This window comes from Epinephelus lanceolatus, chromosome 19, assembly GCF_041903045.1.
Source record: "Epinephelus lanceolatus isolate andai-2023 chromosome 19, ASM4190304v1, whole genome shotgun sequence".
NCBI classification, from domain to species: domain Eukaryota; kingdom Metazoa; phylum Chordata; class Actinopteri; order Perciformes; family Serranidae; genus Epinephelus; species Epinephelus lanceolatus.
The window spans coordinates 27,798,271-27,816,765 of NC_135752.1; the positions used below are offsets into that span (position 1 = coordinate 27,798,271).

Sequence of the window (18,495 nt, forward strand, 5' to 3'; positions counted from 1 at the left end):
CATGTGTCTACATATTTCTGTACTTTTCTGTTTTTTACTGAATATTGGCAATGTTATTTAGTATTGTAAGTGCATAAATTATGACACATTGCTTCTGTATACCAAGTCCAGACCACATCCGGTGATTTTCCAGACCCTAACCAGAACCACATCCGCCCCACCACCTCTACACATGACCAATTAGTTCTCGACATGACCGGCCAACCAACACAAAACCACATATCCTTTAATACACATGCATTTTTTAAATAAAAGCGGCTCTCAAATTCCAGGTGGTGCAGAAGACTGAACAGACACACAAAGTCAGCAGTCAGAGAATTAAATTATCCTGTTAGGGTTTGCGGGGGGGGGGGGGCTGGCGCCTATCTGAGCTGAAATCGGGCAAGAGGCAGGGTACACCCTGGACAGGTCGCTAGACTATCACAGGGCTGACACATAGAGACAGACAACCATTCACACTCACATTCACACCTACGGCCAATTTAAAGTCACCAGTTAATCTGCATGTCTGGACTGTGGGTGGAAGCCAGAGTACCTGGAGGAAACCCATGCTGACACGGGGAGAACATGCAAACTCCGCACAGAAGGGCTTCTCCCCCTGGTTTCAAACCAGGAACCCTCTTGCTGTGAGGCGTCAACTGTACCACCCTGCCATACCTTTTACTAACGCACCCTAGTAAAGTGGCTCTCAAACTCAAGGTGGCGCAGAAGACAGAACAGACACATAAAGTCAGCAGTCAGAGAATTAAAACATAAATTAAATTATTATTTTCATTTTCATTTCACTCGCATGTTCTTTTTATTCACCCAGAATTCAACCCGCAAAACTACAATTCCACCTCCAGAGGCCCAGTGGCTCAGTGGGTGGAGCAGGCGCCCCATGTATAAGGGCAGTGTCCTTGCTACAGTGGCTGCGGGTTCAATTCCAGCAGAGATAAAAACGTAACCGCACTGAAAAGTAAACCATTCACCCTGCTGGGTCTAAAAGTTTGCATTCACTTGCAGCAGCTGCTCCTCTCTGATCAGATCAGATCTAAACAGCTTGACAGATCAATTATCCATCCTGCAAGTCACAAACTGCTGTGCCCAGTGGGTTAGTGGGTGGAGCAGGCGCCCCATGTATAAGGGCAGTGTCCTTGCTACAGTAGCTGCGGGTTCAATTCCAGCAGAAATATTGAAAACGTAACCTTTCAAGCAATATTTTAAGATGTAGATATGCACGTATATATTCAACAACCTTTTAGAACACTACTATTATGTCCATGTTACATGACTGACAGTTGGAGCACTTTGGCTTGGATGGAGATGAAACCCATTGAACTGTCAGTAAGAAAGATGAACAACTTGTGTACCAACAACTGTGACTCTTCGGCTGCATGTAATCCCCCCCTCTCTCCCCCTTTCATGCCTCAAACTGTCCTGTCATTAAAGGCAAAAAGGCCCACAAAATACCGCCACCAAATTTTAAAGGTCACCCGCATTGGTTCGGGTACTCAACGGGTACCTGACCTGATGCAGGTCCACTGTAAACTATCACACTATTGCTTAAGTAAAATCTTAATGCAGGACATCCATTTGTAACTGATTATTTGCACTGGCTGATCAGCAGATTTCTTTTATCACAAACAAATTAAACTCCACTTTAAGATCCAAAGCATCAAAAATGAAACAGCATCTTCCCCAATATCTGCATCTTTATGATGTCACTGTCTGTCTGACTCACTGACTTCCTGTTCTGGAAAAACTAGTCCCCTCAGACGCCTGTCTTGCATCTGATGAATACATGACACAAAGACAAACGGACTACAGAAAGTACAAGCAAACAAGACTAAAAAGCCTACAGCCATGCTAGCAACTCTGTGAGTGTGTGCTGAGCTGAATGCTAACATCAGCATGCTAACATGCTCACAATAACAATGGTAACATTTGCTTTGTAGCACTAAAGACAAAGCACAGGCTAATGGGAGTTGGTAGGTTTCTTTACATAGATCAAAAAGGAAGAAAGAACAGTTATAAAAAAAATAAGGAAAGTAACAAAAAAAAAACACTGTGAAAACAGAACAGATGTATCAGCAAGAGAAGGTTTAAGAGGCCACACGGAGACCATTAACACTGTTAGATGCCAGCAGAACCACTAAAGCTGACAAAACAGTCCCAAAAAAGCAACAGCGAAGCAACATGGAGACTGCAGAAACTGAAATTGGTCTGTTTGTTCAAACGTTTTAAGGTGTCTGACTTTGACACCGCAGGCCGCCGTTCTCATCTCGTCAACAGTCCATGTCGGTTTACACGCTGGTGTCAGTGAAAGCTGCATTAGCTCGCCACGTTAAATTAGCAAAGAGGTCCCAACCATGGTTCAGAGCTGCAGTTCTGGCAGTATAAGTGCAAAAACCACTTGAAAGAAACTGAAAAACTACAGGCTATAACTGACAGATTAACTACCCTGCTTAAAATCTGATCCACCTCAGTGTGACGACTGATAATAAATCATCAAATAAATAATAATCTGCTTTACTGAGAATGTATTTTTTCTTTCCTCTGATGCCACGTCTTAGGACAACTGTTCTTTTACAGACAAAGCTTCTGCTTGTTTCATACTCAATCTAATTTTTTGCAGTAAACACATCAACCATGACATGTGATTAACTGTTGAGAAAGTGACTGTTTCATTTCATGCAAAACAAGTAATAAACAGAAGTTAAAAGTGTTTCTTTTTTTGGTAAAGTTTCTCTTAAACCGTAGTGGTAATAGATCAGAAAGGAAAGTCATGATTCTTTTTTATTTAACAGCCTTTTGTAACTTCAGAGATATAATGGATGCACAACATGGCCTGGTAATGAACAATACATCCATCTTGTGTTGTGGTGTTGCTTTTACGATCAACAGGTTAAATCCCACACTGAAGTGCTGCATAAATCAGTTCCAACACTAGAGGAGTCTACACCCCCGTGGAGAAGCATGAATCAGAGCCGAGTGTAATTTCCAGTGCTGTGCTGCTCTAAACACACTTAGATTTATTACTCACCGCGCATTCAATCTGAAAAAAGGAGCAAGAGGAAGAAGATCTTGTTGAGTCCTACAGCAGCAATGATGTACAAAAATTACTCCATTATTCAGACCTAGTGACCTTAGCGAGCTAAATTTGCTGCATAACTGCGTAGATAATGTAAAAGACTAGATAAACCCTTACTTTTGTAGTTCGGCTTGACAAGACAGAAGTCGTGATCATTGGTTCTGAACACCTTTCAAAACAAAGACAGCCACTTTTTAGCCACCTCACTCCTAACTTACAGTCAGCTACTAAAATCTGGCTGATGTTTTTGATTGAGGCTTGAGCCTGTAGGAACATGTAAAGACATTATCACCATAATCATCCAACATTATCTCCAGAATTAGATGATCGATTATTGTTATACATTGTTCACTTGTTCTAAGCGGCCTGCCACAATTAAAACATCTGCCACTACAAATTGAGCATAGCGTTAGTTCAGGCAGGACACAATGTCAAACTCAGCTCACATCCCAGCTACACCAGCTGATCTAAGACAGCCCAATCAACTGATGGAGCAGCTGATTGATGGAAGGGAGTCAGCTGATAGATCACATGATTCCTTTCTATGCAACCAAGTGGGGAATTTCATTCACGGTGCCCTATTTAAACTTCTCTGGCCTGCCTACTGTTGCTGCTTCCTCTGCAAGCTGCTTTGCAACCTGCCTCCACCCCAGCTCCTCCTTTTCATGTTGTGTCTGACTTATCAATGTCATTTCTGTTTGTCATTGATGTTGCTCTGTTCTGTTCCCGGGGGGGTCTTTGCTGCTGCTGCTCTCCCTGCTTTAGGCTTTCCATGTAGGCGCATGGAAGGGCAGGGAGGTGTGCTCTGGGAGAAGCAGAGAGGCCCCAGAACAGAGCCATACCGCCAATTATAATACTGCAAATGGAAATAAAGTTTTCTTTGACTAAAGTGGTCCTGACTGAAATATATTTTCTATTTTTGTGGCTGAACCATTCATTAGGAGTGCAATTGGAAGCACAATTAGGACAGAAACGGAACAGCAGAACATCAGCCGCATTGAAAGTAAACCATTCTGCTGGGTCTAAAAGTTTGCATTCACTTGCAGCAGCTGCTCCTCTCTGATCGGATCAGCTCTAAACAGCTTGACAGATAAATTATCCATCCAGCGAGTCACAGACTGCTGCTGAGTAAAAAAAGAACTGATGGAGAGCTGCGTTCAAAGACCTGAACCAGAGAGGAGACAGAGAATGATACAAAGAGACACATGCATTTAAAAAAGGAGAAAAATTAAAGTTTAAAAGAGATCTGTCTCTACATAATTTCGGCTGAAAAAAAGAGAGTGGAAGAAAGATGATTTTTCATTAAATTGCTTTTTTAATTCTAATGCTGGATATCATATGCAAGGCAGAGAAAGACAGAAACAACAGCCTGTACTTAGCCTGTTACTCTTTCTTCCTCATTCTCTAATTACTGCTGATGAAAATATGGGTGTTGTATCTTTGGGGTTCATTAGAACTTTATACATAATGCAACAATAATCCTTTAATTAAATCAATAAATAATTCATATCAGTTTAATATGTTTTTATCCAAATCCAAGTTAGATTTCCAAATGAAATTTATTCTCATGAGACCAGATGGCTTTGGGCAAAAGATGGTTGTGCTGTCGAATTTATAACTGCACAACATGTTCACAGCTTAAATGACAGGAGCCAAACAGATGCTGGAGGATTTTAGGGTGAGACTTCCAACAAGACATCAATTAAAAATAATAACATAATCAGTAAAATGTCTTTTTTAAATCCAACAACTAGTTTGTACAGAGAAATGTTGCAGTAAAAAAGTATGTACGGATCTTTTTTTTTTTTTTTTTTAAGATTTCCATTTCACCACAGCAGGGAGGTGATGGGAGCTTGGCCTTTGCTGTATCAATTATTGATAAACACCGACAGGATTAATGTGTCTCTTCTCACTGTAAATGCTCACTGTGATTGTGTGGCACTTCCCAAAAGAGGAGTCACGAATCACAAAAGCTGCTCAAACGTCACGACATCCTTTAAATCTTTGAGATGAGCATCATGTCATGATGAAGAGAAAAAGAAAGAAATCTGATTTAATTAAAGGATTATGAGAAAAAGACATGATCACAAATGGAGGTTTGGTTTTAGATGGCTGCCGGGGACATTTCAATGTAACCGGTAACCTTGCTTCAATGTAGAGAAGTTTTCATCTGAGGAAGTTTCTTTTAGCAACCACATCCTAAACCTAAAACTGTGACCCAGCAGTATCAGAACCTGAGCATTAAGCCAACATCTGAACTTTTCAAGTGCTGAAAAGGTTCAAGTGTGATGTCTAATCACTGATGAATGACCCTTTCCTGATTGAGGAATGTAATCGTGACACTGTTAATGTTAAACCCAAGTATGGCTGGGTATTATTTCTTTTAATCAGTCCTGTTTGGCAGTACCTGTATTTGCTAGTGGTGCTACCATTAGTACATTTGTTTTCATACTACAGGTTGCTAGAAATGACATGCAAAGGCCCAAACACGTCAAACCAACATCAAAGAACTCTGAAGGCTGACTGGGTCATCTCACGTCACCTGTGTCTCCGCCAAAAAGTTTCACTTGAACACACCGCAAAGACTACAAACAACGGACAACTAGCACCTGCATGAGAGGAAATAACTTTCCATACCAGCAGGCAGCAGTGGTCTGTACTCAACATTCAAAAAAGGGCTAGCACATTAACAACATAACCTGATGTTGAAAGAACAATGGATATTTACTGTGTGCTAGCGAACAATAGCACAAATAATTATGAACCGTTTCTGCTCAAGACCTCAATGGCTTTAAAAAAAATCTTACCTAATATAACATGTTTGTTTTGATATCAAGCCCATCTTGACTTTGGCCTTTTGTTTGCTTTCCTTGTTTACGTTTCTCTTCTTGTGCTCTGAGCTGAACTGCCAGTCATAATGATTTCATTCACTGACGGACTCCGCTGGTGGCTAGCTGGGTCCAATGCTGATTCAACATGCCGCCTAGTGCCAACGGTGCAAAAACTAGGGCGACAGATGCTCACCAATGCCTCAACATTAACCAACACCCGACTTGGTGTGTCTACAATCTTATAAATTCCTGTCCTGATCGGCAGTACCTGCAGTTAAGCCACCAAGTACCTTTTTATACTATAGGTCCTAGAATTCTGCACAAAGACAACACATGTAAAGGCCACTGGGGGAATCTTAAAGCAACAAGAAAAGCTCACTGACAAATACATTGCTGCTTTACTATAAAAGCCCCCCCTTGGTTTGCCAATCAAACACTTTTAAGGTGCTTTCACACCTTACCTGTTTGATTCAGTTCAATCAAACTCAAGTTCGTTTGCCCCCTAAGTGAGGTTCATTTGGGCAGGTGTTAACACTTAATATGCACATTCAGCACATCCAATGCATCAAAACATTGTTTTCTAGTTAGAACCGTGCCTCGTTTTCAGACTGTATGGTTTGACTAGAATGAACAATGACAGCAATATAGTCCACAATGACCAGCGCTAAAATCAACCTGCGTAGTTGTCCCTCCATTGAGACATTAGAAAGTGTCACATTTATCTTGCAAGTGTACTCTGGATTCTTTTTTTCAAAGAGCAGCTTTCTTGCACAAAGCATTTTATCTGGTCCGCTTGTAAATGCTGCCGTGAGGACACAAACCAACAATTATGCAACTTTGTAACAAAATAAGTCCCTGATTCAGACCAAAGCAACCGAACTGGACACTAAAAAATACTACGTACTATGGTATTTGCAACATGTAAATATATTGAATGTTTACTGCAGAAAAATGGGGGTTTTGAAATAATGAAGCCTACAGTATTCAAACTTCTCAAATGGTAAATGTCTAATAAGAAGCAGCTGAAGAAGAACTTTGCCTGAATAAAATGGTTGATACTGATCTGAAACTATCCGAACAAAGAATGAGGTAAGATCATTTCAAACTGTTGTTTAAAAGCTTTTGTTTCCCAATAATCTATTTTATATTAAAGGTCAGCAAACATTTGTCAGAGACCTTTCTGTCTGACTGTTGTGGCCTCTGAATCATCTTAAACAGTTCAGACAACTGATTTGTTTTCCATCTGTCCTGCAGTCTCTGCTGAGGGCCTTTGCTGTCATTAACCAATCTATTCTCCAGAGTGAACGATCAATAACAGCTAACATGGATGAGGATTGACCCTTGATTATCAAATTTGTCCAGACGTTCTCCACGTTTACCGCTCAGAGTGTCCAAAACCTTTTAGCATTTCAGACCCACTTAGCAAAGCAGTGAGGCACATTTGAGACGACACAGCAGCAAGATCAATGAAGTGAAGCTAAACAGCAGCTGCATGGCCTGCTGTGTATAAAAACTACAATTACTACTATCACTTTAGCTAGTCTTGAAGTGACATGAGTAAGCTGTCCTCTGCATGTGCATACAGATTAGGTTTTATCCATGCAGTTCTTTCCAGTATGTTACACTGGTTTTAAAGTAGGACCACAGAGTCTGACTGCATTCAGATGTACTCTGTCTATTTATCTATCCATCTGTGAGTCCCACCAGGGCTTCCTCGATCCCTTCCTAATCCCACAGTGGGAGGTGGGCTAACATCTGTACAGACAGCACACACAGCTGGATTTGAAAGGTCAGCATGGATGTAGGAGGGGCAAAAGAGGAGCAGGTTAAGGAGCAAGGCACTAACACTGGCAGAATGGAGGTTCAAATTTGGAGTTCTGAAGTTCAATCAATGCACACAACAATCAGACGTCAAGTGAGAAGATGGTAGCCTTGGATGATTAGTCCGTCTTTACAACCAAGGTCCAAAGAAAACCATTCAAAACAGCTCTCCAGGTTGATATTAAATACCCCAAACATTTCTAACAATGCTCAAACCCAAAGAAATTGGTAATTTTGATCAAGGTCATGGTCTGTGTCATTTGGTTGCTGTCCCGTCAGTGGCGTCATATCCCTTTTGCCCACACGTCAGGGTTGTGGTAGTCTGCCAGAGGCTGAAATAAATTGACTTTTTATGTTGTTCTGTTGGGACAGAGTTACCGCCTCAAGCAGGGGAGTATAAGTATCTCTGGGTCTCACAAGTGAGGGTAGAATGGAGCATAAGATGGATTGGAGGTTTGGTGCTGCATCTGCAGTGATGCAGGCGTGCACCGAACCACTGTGGTGAAATGGGAGCTGAGCCAGAAGGCGAACCTTTTGATTTACTACATCAATCTACATCCCAACCCTCACCTATGGTCATGAGCTCTGGGTAGTGACCGAAAGAATTAGATCGCAGATAAAGGCGGCTGAAATGAGTTTCCTCCATGGGGTGGCTGGGCTCAGCCTTAGAGATAGGGTGAGGAGCTCGGACATCTGGAGGGAGCTCGGAGTAGAGCCACTGCTCCTTCACGTTGAAAGGGGTCAGTTGAGGTGGTTCAGGCATCTGATCAGGATGCCTCCTGGGCACCTCCCGTTAGAGGTGTTCCAGGCACATCCAACTAGCAGGAGGCCCCGGGGCAGACCCATACCATGCCGGAGGAATTACATATGTCATCTGGCCTGGGAACACCTTGGGGTCCCCCAGGAGTTGGAAAGCATTGCTGGGGAAAGGGACGTTTGAGGTGCTTTGCTTGGCCTGCTGCCCTTGCGACCCGGGCCCGGATACATGGATGAAAATGGATGAATGGATCTAATTTTAAGTCTTAGTTTTACAATATACTTTTTAAACCTTTAACGTGTTTTTAACTGTATATTTTAACTAGATGAAAGATTTTAAGCCATCGGATGTCTAAATCTTAAGTTATAAGAAAAAGAAGCTGACTAAAACAAAGATCAAGACCAAGGGTAAAGGGAGAGGTTGCTTAAAACTCTAATAAAATACATGTCTGGAGTAGGAGCCATAAAATGGCCTACTGTTATTCCTTTATCTCTACTTTGAACAACTGCACATGAGGACCCTTGACTGAACAGATTGTGTTTACAGTACTGCAGTAAAACCTGTGACATTTCCATCTAAACCAATATGTTCTGCTCTTCTCTGTCGGTGGTTGCTTTAACACAGCAGTGATCCAGCTCACAGCATATCCAGGTCATGAAAGCATTTCCATTTGTTCACAGTCTGGCACTTCTCTGTCACCACACAGGAAGTGATGGTTTTTACCATTTAGTGGTTTCTTTGCAATGCAGAATTATTCTGAAGCTCATACAGAAAATGCAAACAGGTAGATGGCACAGGTCTGTTTGATTGACAAGCGATTTCTTGGAGGTACAGTGCAAAAGAGCCCCGCAGCTAAGATGCCAAAAACGGAGACTGAAAACACAAAGGAGGCACTAACAAGTCACACTTTAACAAGAGTGTCTTTCAGGGCACCAGGGATCTTCAAATTACAAATGCAAAGCTCCTCCTTTTCAAACAAAAGAAAAAACTTTGAAGTGCAGGACTTAAATTTGACTAAATCCAACCACATGAATCTTGATCAAATACAATCAGACCAGAACACTGTTATTGGGGAATTTAAACTAATGTGAAGCATTGGGCTTCAACCGGTGGGTCTCATGACTCCAACAGTCCTGATGTGTTTAGTTTAACCCATTTACATTTTACAGCTGTCGACTTGTACACAACAAACTGATGAAAACACAGCAACTATGTTCAGCAAGTGTGGAATACTTGTAATATGGAGGTTTAGGTGATTCTATTATTACAGCAAACCTCAGAGTTCATTATGACTATTAAACAAAAAAAGATTTAAAGATTTCCCTGCTCTCTTGGTCTTGTTGAACTAGGCCTGTCACAATAACTCCTTTTGTTGGACGATATATTATCCCAGAAAGAAATTGCGATACACGATATTATTGTCAACTTGAAACCATTTTATGTCACTGATATAAAGATAATATAACAGCAAAATAATGCAAGTACACCCTTTCAAAGAGCAATGAACTTCATCTCTTATGCCTGGTTCACACTGCACATCATTTTTGTCTGTTTCGACAGTCACTATGTCAGAATATTTGAGAATATATTTAAGAATATTTAGACACTGGAATTGGTAAACGAAAGAAATATTTAACATATTTTAAGACACTGCTTTTTATGTTTGTTGAGAACAAAATGACAAAACAATAGTCAATGGAAACCAAAATCACCAACCCACTGCGGGCTGGATTCAGAAATCACAGGCTGATCCAACTTGCATGAATTTTATCACAGCAACTCATAATGTGAGTAAGTAGTGTGTACGGCCCCCGCAGAGTGAATATGGCACTTATGCAGGTGGTTGAGATCCTTAATGATTTCTCCTGGCCTTATTTTTGCGATCTTCTCTCCTGTGTTCTCAACCCGTCTCTCCTTTTCCTTCAGTCTACTCTGTTTCATTCCTTATTGAGTTGGAGGTCACGTGATCAGTCGGCTGACTGAGTTTTTGGTCCTGTTGTTCGCCCCAGGACATTAAAATAAACAGCATCATTATCAACTGTAGCGCCTGCCCTGCTCTCTGTTTTCTACTGGGTCCTAAAGCAGGATGATTTGGCTTCACAGCTTCACCGCTACAGTATATCCATGTTCAACGTTTTAATCACTCAAAGTAGATATACTGTTACACTGTCAGGTAGCTCATCTCGTGTTCTATTTGTGTGTCTGTAATCCTGTCGTTATATTTAGTACCAACAATAACAGACTTTTGGCATGTGTTTCAGTCACTAACAGATGGAAATAAGCAGAGAAAAACGTATTTCTGCTTTTATTACAGTCAACAACAACTGAAGTCTGTTTACCAAGTAGAAGCATTCAGTGTTGTGTCTAATTTAATCTAATAATCACAACAATTCTGCTTTGCTACTCCTCAATCTAGTTAAGCGTTTCCTTGTGTGACCCTTTTCTGATTCTTTTTTTAGGTTCCAAAGTTTTCATGTCAACTTTGATTTATGTATTCAATTTCCAAGAGCATGTGGAGTGACATATCACCAATTCTACGTAACAGATGGGCTTATTGTGAAGTCTTTATTCTTTTGTTTCATTACAGATTTGTCAGGCTATTGAATAGAGAATGTACCACAGTGGCATATGGACTTTCGCCACAGGAACAACGCTTAATTTGAGCATAAATTTAAATTTTAAATCTCCAAAGTCACAAATCACATTTGACTCCTGCAGTTCTTTACATTACTCCCCAAACTAACTTTTCCAAGTGTCTCTGTGCCATTATTGGTGCCACCTGAGCTCAGGATTTGAAATAAATGGACTGTCTCACCAGAGACAGTGAGAGAAATTAATCCTCGGTTTACTGTGAGTGTTTACCAAAAATATACCATATAAATTTGTCATTTTAGCGAAAATGGCACAGAAAATACACTCTAATGCAAGTTCAGAGGTTCACACTACTATAAGGGAAGCAAATAATCCTTAACGATTCCTTATCAAATCCTTAAGTCTTCCTCCACTCAAAACTGTGCTTTGTTTTTTTGTTACTTCATATGAATTTCATAGTGGCTAAAATTCAGGTAGGTAAAATCTGATCTAAAACCTCAAGTAAAAATCATGTTGCTCAAAATGAATTTGTGAAATTCAAACACCACTGCTGTATTTCAACTCTCTTTCTTCGGAACTAATACTTGCTATTTTGAGGGCATACTGTAAATGCGTTCATACTCAGAAGTGCAGCAAAATTAAGTGTACCATTAACCCTTTTAAACCTGCATCAAAATCCATTTTCTTGTGCTGCATTCAAATGCCTTTCACATTTAAGCATCCAAACCTGATTTAGTTTGGTTTCTATATAAAACATAGGAAAAAGGCAATAACAATTAAAAAAAGAAGTGTTCTTAAAAATCTTTTAAAAATTAGGAAAATGTTAAGTTCTAATCATTTTTTTTAAATGAATAAAGATATCATTTAGTTTAATTTTTAGCAATTTTTTTAGGTAATTTTCTTGTTTGTTTTTTTTGTTTGTTTTTTTTTTTACTTTTCTTTGTTTAACTTCCTTGTTTGGCTTGTTTTTTTTAAATTCCTTTTGCTTGTTTTCAGGTAATTTCCTTGTTTGTTTTTGTTTTGTTTGTTTTTTTAATTTTTCTGTTTTGGCTTATTTTTGGATAATATCTTAGTCATTAAGTTACTTCATATAACATTTTAACATCTTGCCAACTTTCCAGTCATTTCTTAAGTTTCATTTTGTTTTAAAAATAAAGCCAATCTGCTAAGGTTTCAGAGGGTTATTGCCCAGATGGCGTACTTACATCGATCAAAAATTTCAGTGTGGAACACTGAACACCTTTCACCCTCAGTGGTCACCATCCTGGCTACGCAGCAGAGGGGAAGGGTAAAAGCTGAAGCTGAAGCGTTGCTCTGGTGAACAAGCAAACAAGCTGGCAGATATTCTGACAGGCACAATCTCGGTCAAATGTTGATGGTGATGTACTGTGGGTTGCAATTTGCCATTAAAGAGAAGAAGCGGTCAAATGTTGCAATCGTATTTTCAGGTAAGTGCACAACAGCCCTGTTTGATTTGAGACAACACTACCGTGACAAAATTCACGCACATGAATTAAGATTCTGAACATCTGCACCACTTTGAATGACCTTTTGCTAAATGAGGAGATAACGACCTACATAAAACCACATACATTATCATTTTCAGAGCAAAATATTCCAGTCAGAATTCAACATTTTGTATTCAGTATTACATTTCACAATAAAGTGTCCAGTTGCTACTATAAGATTCAAATTATTACGGCCTTGAATTGCCTCTCTAAAACAGGATCATTGAGACTTCTACTGTTGATGCTGATGGACAGCTCTGTGGCCACCGGCCTCCTTTTACTATACTTACTACCCACAGGAAATGGTTTACACACCACACTGTCCACTACATCTGTGAAAACCCAACTTCAGGCAAACAGAACCACAAACACTCACGTTCACAATCTAAATACTAAAAACCTACAGAAGATTATAACTTATTCATTTAGGCTATTACTTTAAAAAGAGAACATGACCCAGATTTGACTTGTTTAATATGTTAGATTACAGTGCAGACTAAAGTCTGCTCGCTCTGTCCTCCGCTATGAATAGACAGAGGGGAGTTTTACACTTCCAATATGTCACATGCCTGACTTGTTAAACACAGATAGAGAGAGGACAGAGGGGAATGATGAGTGCAATAAATGACTTCTCATGTATCATAGGAATTATTTCAGCTATATAAATCATGTTGTTTGACACAAACATTAAGGCTGACAGTTTAGTTGCTGTTGTGGTTCATCATGCTTATCCGTCACTGACAGGTAACAGTTTTATTTCAAGACTAAAGATGTGGTTTTTTTAGAGCATCTCATTATTGAGGAAGTAAGCCTAGCTGGACAAAATAAACCAAGGCTGGCCTTTTCTAAGCGGTATTTTTCAGAACATTTTTACAGCTGGGGACATTGGTAAGTAGGTAGGTCCTTTAACAGTGTGAGAGGATAACAAAACATGGTATTTTTAAAGCCATAATGAGACAATTCATTCAAAAATCTAAAATACATATTTTTCCTCTAATGTGCCACAAATATATTTCCATGTTTTGGAGCTGGAGCAGTTCATTAGGAGTGCTATGAGAACACGTTCAGTTCTTAATATCACCACTGTTGCAGTGCAGAGCGTGCTTGGGGGGAGAGCAGCAGAACGTCAAGCGCATTGAAAGTGAAACTTAACCGTTCATTCTGCTGGGTCTAAAAGTTTGCATTCACTTGCAGCAGCTGCTCCTCTCTGATCCGATCAGCTTTGAACAGCTCGACAGATCAATGATGCACCCTGCGAGTCACAAACTGCTGCTGAGTCCAAAGATAAAAGAAATGATGGAGAGCTCCACCTGCGCTGCGTTTAGGAACCCGGTAGAAAGAAAATACCTCCTTAAAGAAACTGCTCACATGGTCTGTAGATTTTTTTTTGTTTTGAGTAACCAGATCATGATTTCTAGAAACAGACATTGCTGTTGAGGTTTTCAAATGTATTTTTCTGGCGCTTTGAGCACCACAAGCTGAGTGCCATCTAGTTCTATTATATTCAAGAGAAGGTAGACATCTCCATGGCCGATACCTCCAACACACAGCAACTCCCACCAAAACAATCTACCTTGAAAAATAACACAACAGGTAAGAGGGAAAATATGTATTTTTGATTTTGGGGTGAACTGTCCCTTTAACATCAGGGCTATGTAATTGTTTTTCTTTTCTTTCAGTGCCTCAAATTTGGCCGAGAGCAAGACATCAATATTAACATGTTTCTGTGTTGTGTTACTGCGGAGGGGTTCACATACTAGAAACAAACAAGCTCATGTCATTTTATTTTCAAAATGGCTTCTGTGTTTTCACAATTATGTATGCATGCCTGAGTCAAATATTTACCTCAGAATCTCAGATGGTATAAATCATAAAAGAGGAAATGCTTCCGATACAACAGCAGGAGGAACATACATTTATCATCACACGGACATTTCACACAAACACTTTTACATCCAGTAAACCCTGCAGCTAATTACTGTTTTCTAACATCTCACAGGCTTTAAATTACACTGCTTTCCCCGTGCAGTCAAACTAGTTTTAAGATAATGCTGTTTAAACAAAGCTAATGGGCTTTGTTTTTCTCCTACACAGCACAAGAGGCTCCTATGACAGGCTGCTTTCAGTCAACTTCACAAGTCACATTCAAAAAGTGTTTGGTGAAATGAAAGAGTGTGCCCTGGATGACAATTAGTACACCAGACATCAAAGAAACCTGACCTGACAGGAGTACAAATCCAGCTGGAAATTTATTGGTTACACTCATCGGGTGAATTCAACAACAGATTAGTGTAGTATATGTTGTGTCTCGAGAAATGAGCTTTTAGAAAGGGAAAGGGAAAAGAATCACCTTAGTTTCCTTAAGAACATGGCTGATGTTATTCTATATATTTCTTATTGTCAACAACTCCAACATAAACACTAAAACCAACAATGTGTTAGTCCGACTCTCAATACGCTCTGACAACGTTGCTTCTTGCTCTCAGCCCTAAATCCCTCAGTTCCTACAGCTAATCCCTGAAACAGCTTTGCATTGTAGTTTTCAGCAAACATTACTCAAACTGGGGTAAATAGTTAATTTGATGGGGACTATTTTCAGTGGTGGATTAATACACATTTTGGTGCTCTAGTGAGCATTAATGGCAGCAAGATGGTGTCATAGCTCCTTTTGTTTTTTTTGTGAGAATTTTCAAAAGCAAGAAAAATGTATATCACCAGCCTCACCCTTTAAGGGTGCTTTCAGACCTAGAGTTGTCTTTCTTTGGTCTGAATCAGGGCAGCATTTACAAGCGGACCAGATAAAATCCCTTGCGTAAGAATGCTGCTCTTGATTGGTCAGAATTTCCATGTGGGAAAAATCCAGGAAGTAAACAAAACATTGAAGAAGAGTACACTTGCAAGATAAATGTGACACTTTCTAATGTCACAATGGAGGGACAACTACGCAGGTTGATTTTAGCGCTGCTCATTGTGGACTATATTGCTGTCATTGTTCATTTTAGTCAAACCATACAGTTTGAAAACGAGGCGCGGCTCCAACTAGAAAACAATGTTTTGATGCATTGGATGTGCTGAATGTGCATATTAAGGCAGTACAGGAGGAGGCGCACATTAATAATCCTCCAGGACTGTAACATGCTCATGTTTAACCCAAACAATGTGTCATGTGACTGCAGTCGGTTCAGATCGAGTTCGGGAACACGTTCTCACCACAAACGAACCGCACCAGAGTTCGTTTGTAACCGGACTAAGACCACCTCTGCAAGAAGGTCTTGGTTTGGTTGTTTTGGTGCGCACCTGAGTGCGATGGCAGTGAACTGCACTTAGCAGCAAACAAACTTGAGTTTGATTGAACCGAACCAAACAGGGCAGGTGCGAAAGCACCCTAAGACTGCTGCCGAATCAAAATCACTGCAATTCGATACCTTTTTGATGTGACACTGGGAAGCAAATTGCTCAGCTATCCAGACTTAAGCTCTGGTCACATCAGTCGTTAGTCTGTTTGTCATCGCTAAATATTTGGTTTTAAAACCTTGGTAACATAAGTAGTAACTACTTGTCAGGGCTTCTTGGTGAACTACTGGAGCTGGTGTGCTAACTGCTTACGTGCTAGGCAGCAAAGAATGTGCTAGTGCTACTTAGACACATTAGCTCTTTGAGCTAGCTAGCTTATAGACTGTCACCTTACAGGGTAGCTAGCTCAGTTACTGAAGAAACAACACATCAGGTTTCCATGGGGTTTCATGTGATGTATTTGTAACATTGACTCCTGTCTTACAACCTTCCCTGCAAGCCGTTATAAATGCTGCTGTGACTGAAATTTAAAGATATGACATTGGAATTTAAATCCTGTTTTTGGCTGCACACACAGCTTTATGCTTATCAAACATTTGCCTTCAAAGCCTCCCTTTAAGTCTCAAAAAGCCAAATCAGTGCAAATTAGTCTTGTCTTACTAGAGGAGGCATCCTGAAATTTTCAGTTTATAAGTGTGTATGAAGCCCTCAGGAACAGCGCTGGGCTTTGAAGCACATTTTGCACAGTAGGCAAACGAGGGATTACAACCTCCGGGTCTGTCACGTGATGCCACGGGGCCCAAAAAACATTTTTTTCCATTGTCAGATTGTAAAAGAGGCATCTGTAAAGCAGTGGATACATTGTTTGAGTGTAACAACCCCTGTGAAATTATACATTTCACAATCAGGATTTGATCCATTCAGTCTGATAACATTTCCAGAGTCAAGAAGAGCCACACAATTAAATGATTTGTATCCCTATTCAAGTTAGCAGAGGGGTAGACGAGAAAGTTGGCTGCTCGGGTGACGGAATTTAGCTGCTTAGACACATTTGGCACCGTTTGGCCATGCTCAGCCAACGTAAGTCTCTAGTGTGTTTGCTCTATGGGGTCCACAATGCCATGGCAATCAAGCTTCTTTGGCTTCATGCACCACAGAGCAACATTAATAGGAATGAATGGGATCCCACCTTCCACACTGTGTCCAATTCTCTTTATACATCTATGGTTTGTCTTTCTTGATCTTTTCTTCAATCGTCTTGTCCGACCTTTTTTTCTTTTTCTATATCTGCATCTTTTTGACTGTCAAGCCTCTGTTTCAAAAAGTGCTGGATCTTAAAATCAACAATTTATATTAGTGACATGAGCTTGTTTCAGGTGATGCAATACAAGGTTTTTCCAGAAAATTATAAACAAACAACTACAAGTCAAACTGGTTTTCTCATCACAACACCAAGTTGACACTGAAATCATCCCTTACCAAAACAAGTTTAAGTAGAAAACAACAGCCGTGAGCCTCCTGCCTTCCTTCAGAACATCACGACTATCATGAGACTGAGCATGAGGGAAAATTCATGACCAGCTTATACATCCCCGCCGGTCAGCCACAACTCAGAGCCCAGATAACAAGCGGCCTGGATGATGCAGCTGAGCGCAACAACACAGCAACAGTTATCAACTTGTAGAAAAAGGGTGTGATCACATTCCACAGCGACAGATGCACCGACTGCATTTCCTTGTTAAAACCCCTTCTTTTTTTTGTTTTGCGGTTTTGTCTGTACATCTGCACACAGATCCTCCCCTGTATCAGCCACATCACCCTGCAGCCTGTCACATGCCTACTCCGAAAAGTACTCGACAAACTGGCCAAACAAATTTCCTGCCGAGTGTCTGAGCTCCTTACCTCTCGGTGGCTCCTCAGCTGATTCAACAGTGTGAGATCCTGAGGGAGATACGAGCCGTCCAGAGCAGCTGACCAGCAGCCCTGCATCTACACCAACTGATTGACTGACTGACGGAGCGACCGAGCGGGAGGCTGGATATCTGACTTGCAATCAGCTGGAGGCAGCAGAGGAAAGAGCCACTCCCCTCACCGACCACCTGACTCACTGCCTGGCTGGAGGGATAGATGGATGACTAATTTCACAGCTCTGTCTTGACAGTTAACCTGCTGACCAAATACCTGTCTGAATAAAAGACTTACCAATTAAATTACCAGAGTTAACTTAGTACAACTGATAAACTTCCCAACTGACAAACTCACTAACTGATTGGGCTAATACCCAAATGACTGACTAAATGACGAACTAAACATCTGACTGACTAACTTATAAACTGCTTAAGTGACTAGTTGACCAACTAACCAAAGACTAAAAGACTATCTAAATGACCAACCTACTAAGTATCTCACTAACTAACTGAGCAACTGGCTAGTTCACTGTCTGCTCTGTTACTGACTTATTCTAACAGATAAACCAGTCCAGCTCTCCCTGACAATCTTCTGTGCTCACTACAAATTTTAACCAGTAGCTGATTGGTTGCATCACGGACTGACTGGTTACCTGGCTGACTAACTGGTTAGTTACCTACTGAGGTCCAGATGCAGTTTTGAGCCTTCTTG

General features: G+C 40.5%; 1 protein-coding gene across 2 annotated transcripts in view; it reads right to left on the reverse strand.

Annotated features, from left to right (window-relative positions):
* The window catches only part of LOC117269998 (ras-related protein Rab-27B-like), a 95,746-nt gene that overhangs the window by 32,758 nt on the left and 44,493 nt on the right, over positions 1 to 18,495 (reverse strand). The window contains exon 1 of one of the 2 annotated variants that reach the window (XM_033647394.2): positions 17,779 to 18,044. The exons of the other annotated variant lie outside the window; for it this stretch is intronic. The gene's annotated coding sequence lies outside the window, so the exon portion shown is untranslated. Of the gene's footprint in view, positions 1 to 17,778; positions 18,045 to 18,495 lie in introns of those variants that run through there. 2 annotated transcript variants of the gene reach the window in all.